Source organism: Arachis ipaensis, chromosome B7 (genome assembly GCF_059453495.1).
Source record: "Arachis ipaensis isolate K30076 ecotype BB chromosome B7, ASM5945349v1, whole genome shotgun sequence".
Taxonomy (NCBI): domain Eukaryota; kingdom Viridiplantae; phylum Streptophyta; class Magnoliopsida; order Fabales; family Fabaceae; genus Arachis; species Arachis ipaensis.
The window spans coordinates 66,218,763-66,223,499 of record NC_142442.1 but is presented as its reverse complement, the minus strand read 5'-3'; the positions used below and the strand labels follow the sequence as shown (position 1 = coordinate 66,223,499).

Genomic DNA, 4,737 nt, shown 5'->3' with positions numbered 1-4,737 from the left:
CACACAAGAATAAAAATCATGGTTAATTACTATAACCATATAATTAGGCTAAAAAACTCACAGGTTGTGTGTTCTTAGCTCAAAAACCATATTCCAAATTGTAATACCTCATGCAAGTTTCAAAAGGTTCCAACTCAAATCAATGTGAATCTTAATGCCCTTTTTAAGAAAAAGATACATTCCTTAAAAATTTCATCAATTTGACCAACATTTCTTATATTATATATATACTAAATGCAATGTTATGATTAAGAAAAGTCAAAAATTTGTAATTCACTCCCTATTTTCAATCAAAGCAAATTCTCATATGCAAAAGGGGTAAACTAAGCTCAACAATCCACATTTTTCCAAATCACAACTACTAAACCAAAATAACTATATATATGTACTATTAATTAACTAAAAGTGCAACTCAAACTAAAAATCTAAGATATATACAAACCAAAGTGCAAAATGCGATGAACTCAAAAGTATCCATAATAATTAATATATACAAAAGCTGAAAGTGCAATAAAGTAAAAATGTGCAAATACTGAAAAGTAAAACAAAAATAAAAACAAAAGTGTCTAAATGGTTCACCAAAATATAACTCTACCGATGAATGCGACCCCCCCACACATAAATCACAGCATCGTCCTCGATGCTCGCAATCAAGCTGGGTGAGAAGGATCATCGCCCGCTGGTCCACTGTCAGCTGCAGGTGTCGGTGCCTCTGTCAAATGCTCAGGCTGAGTTGCCTCATGCTGTACAACCTTTTGTTGGTCCTCCTCCTTCTGCTCCTCCTCCTCAGAGTGCTCCGAGGGTGTGTCAGGCTCAGAGAGGATGTCAGTACGCCCAGTAGTCATAATCAGCTTCAGATGGGCATAGCGTCGCTTGTTGCGACGCTCCGACTGCTCATAGCATTGCCGATTGTGGCGCTCCATCTGATTAATGCGCTCGAAAAGGCATTGCACAAGGTGGTAAACTGGCTGAGAAGTGGATGATGGTGCTGTTGAAGTAGGCGGTGCTGCAGGTGCTGTTGAAGATATGGCCGCCTCAATAGGAGTAGTCTTATGTGGTTTGTGGCCTAGAGGTCCAAACTGCTTACCGTGTGGAATAACCTTTTTGCAGTCGGCAATCGGTGGTCTCTCATCCTAGGGCTCCCAAGGCACCTCAGCTCGAGTAGCCATCTGAGTTATCAAATAAGGAAAAGCCAAGGTGCCTCTGATATGAACTCTAGACATATACTTCCTGATGAGTCTTGGAAGGTATATATCCTTCCCTTCCATGACACACCAAATAAGGAGGATCATAGCAGCTGGCACCTTTGACTCATGAGTGCTAGGCATGACATAATTGCTCAGTATCTATTGCCACAGCCTAACCTCATCATTGACATAATCAACCTTGATACCCCGTGGAGTTTCCTTCGACTTTCCCATAGCCCACGAAACATCTGGATCAATGGGTATAGTATGCCGGATGGCATCCCAATTAAAGCTCATAAATCGAATAGCTTCCTCGACCTTCTGAAAACCATTTGTATCATCTGTTTTAGGGCGGAAGTGGAGGATATCTTGTATTGCCTCCTCTGTGACTTAGATCTGCTTGCCCCTAAGCTGCACTGTATCAAGGGTCATCCTATAATAGTTGGAATAGAACTCACGGACTCATGATGCGTTCACATCTACCAAATCTCTATCCAGAAATACCCAACCTCTCTGTTCAATCTGATGTTCAGTATACTTCCTCAGCTCCGTTGGTATTCTGAGCTTCCTTTCCAAGTTGAGGTTCCATTTTTCCATAAATACCGAAAATCAGAGTTCACAGTAAAGGTTAGCAAATTTGACTGAGTCGTTAGCAGGTACAAGTTGATCAGCCTTTTCTTGATCACTAAATTTCTTTTCACAGTAAAATTCATCTGATAGAACAACGGATGACTGTCCTCGCTTCTTTTTATTGGAGCTGGCCTTAGCCTTGCCTTTCCCTTTCCTATCAGACATCCTGAAATACAGAATTCCCATGGTATAGATTATCAAATCAAAGTAGAGAAACAGAAAGGCAAACAATATGTAAGCAAAACAAACAGAAGATGGGCAACAGAGGAGTTAAGCTAAAACATGAAGTGAGTCAAAAAGAGGTAAATCCTTGGAATGAAAGAAAGGTAGGATTAAAAAAAAAATCAATCAAAAATCCCAATCCAAGAATCTATACAATAAAATTCAGAATGTTTGTTTGTTCAGAAACAACAAGTCTCATGCCTCGAAAGAAACTAAAAGAGTCAGTTTGAAAAGGGTGAAAACTAAAAAGAAAAGTTAGAAAGTCAATTAAGTCAAAAGTTAGAGAAGTGTGTTAAAATTAGTGGCATGGTAATGTAGTTCCTAACCAAAAGAAGTTCAAAAGTTTTAAGAACAAGCAAGCTCACATCCATGCATACAATGCAAGTCATTGATGAGGAAACATGTAACGTAAGAAGCACAAAAAGAATTAAAATCATCAACAATGCATTTCAAATAGAAAGGGAACCAAAAAGAACGGAAATGCTAACCCATCATCTCATGAATTGGCTTTGGTTTAAACCAAATAAATCACAATTCAAAAGTACTAAACTCAATTCATAAGTGGAAGTTAAGAGTAAAACAGTTTTTAGAAAGAATTTGGGCAGCATTTCGGCAGTAAAATGGATGTTCCCGGATATAAACAAGTAGTAAAATTCAGCCCATATGAACCTGAGCAGTTGACAATGGAATTTACAATCAAGAAAAGCAGGATCATTCAATCAACAAAACAGTAATGAAGAGGCAATAGGCAAATGATAGTAGCAATGAATCTATTGATTATGTTTACTTTGAAACAAAAACTGCAGCAGCCGTAATAGCTTAAATTCATACATTGAGCGAAAATCATCACTGTACAAGCAATCATTAACAAGACCCAGCGACTGCACTCCAAACAGCCTAGAGAGATCCACTAACCAAATCCAGATAGCTTAAACAACGAGAATTCAAACCTAAATCCACTACAAAATTAATTAACTACCTAACCACCTATAGTCTACTAACATGCATTTCTAACTAAATTAAGATAATTTAATTAACTAGTAGTAAATGACTGAAATAGAACTCAATTAAAGAAAAACGTGAACCTGGGAAGATGAATAGGAAGAAAATGGAAAAACTGAATGGAATGAGTGGTGGAAGAAGGAGTTGCCGGCCCAGTGGCGGTAGTAGTGGTTGCGGTGGTTGTGGAGGGAAGAGACGGAGAAAGGGGGAAGAACAGACGGACAGAGGGGGAGAGAGAGAAGAAGAAGAAAGAGAAGAGAAAAGGGAAGGGAGAGGTCGTCGGCGATGATGGGTGGCCGTGGTTAAAGGTTCAATGGTGGATTGGAGGAGAACAGGGTTCTGTGAGTTTGAAGAGGAGGAGAAGGGATGTTGGTGGGAAGAAGAGAAATGGTACGTGAATGGGTCAGGGTTCTCGCGTCAGGGGTTAATGAATTCAACTCCACGCGTACACGCTTGAGCGTGGAAGAGAGAAATAGGCATCGACGCATACGCGTCTGGGACGCGAACGCGTGAAGTGAGAGAAATGAGGATGATGCGTACGCGTGAAGCACGCGTACGCGTGGAGGAAAATGGTGCGAAACGCACAGTTTCAGCACACTTTGATAAACCCCGATCGTGTGGTTTATCTTGTGCTTATTTTGAGGGATTTTATCAATATTTCTCACACTTATCCACAAGAAATGCATGGTTTTGTGTTCACTTTCCAATATTGCTCTATGATGTAAAACATGCTTATTTTGCCTTAAAATTTTCATATTTTAATCCTCTTCTATTGCCATTCGATGCTGTGATGTATTTGTTGAGTAATTTCAGGAATTATAGGGTAGGAATGACATAGAAGAGAGGGAGAAAGCATGTACAAAAGGGAGGAACATGAAGAATTGAGATCTTGGGAAAGCAGCATCAGCGCGCTCGCGCACTCCACGCGCACACATGGATGGGATGGGCTGGAAGCGGCGCGCAAGGATGGATGCATCCGCGCGAATCAGGAGATTTTTATCGACGCGCACGCGCACTTGGCGCGCACGCGTAGATCGCAAGAGCAATCGGCACGTGCGCACGCATGGCGCGCACGCGTGGAAGGCTGCACGTGACCTCATTAAAGGAAATCGTGCCTGGCGATTTCTGAGGCTCATTAGGCCCAATTTCAAGCTGTTTCTGCATGAAAAAAGACCCAAGGATGCAAGGGAAAAGAGAGAGATCACTCATTTTACACTAGGACATAATTTTTAGTTAGTTTTTGGTTCTTTGGTTATTCTAGAGGGAGAAACCCTTGTTCCTCTCTAGATCTAGTTTTAATTTGATCTTCCCTTGTTGATTTGCGACTTGGATCTTGTTAATTACTAGTTTTAATTGTTCAATTTGAATTTCTTGTTACAATTTTGCTTATATCTTGTATAGTTTATGAATTCTTGTCAATTATCATTTTATACCCATTTCATGAATGTTATGAATCTTGACTTGTTGATGTTACATTGATGATTTCTATGTTTAGTCTAGTAGTTTGGATGATTGTATGTTGATAATTGTTAGTGGGTATTTGTAGAATTCAATTTAATTGCTATTTTGAAAATGCCTTTTGTTAGTGCTTACCAAGTGTTTGATGAATTGTTTACTTTGATTATGGAGTAGTCTTTTTCATTCTTGGCCTAGGTCAAAGGAATTGGGTAAACTTGAGTCATTGGGTCTAATGGAT

At 39.7% G+C, this 4,737-nt stretch overlaps 1 pseudogene; it reads right to left on the bottom strand.

Annotated features, from left to right (window-relative positions):
* Nucleotides 1–650: 650 nt before the first annotated feature.
* Nucleotides 651–1,169, bottom strand: LOC148552859 (uncharacterized; annotated as a pseudogene).
* Between the last annotated feature and the right edge of the window lie 3,568 nt (nucleotides 1,170–4,737).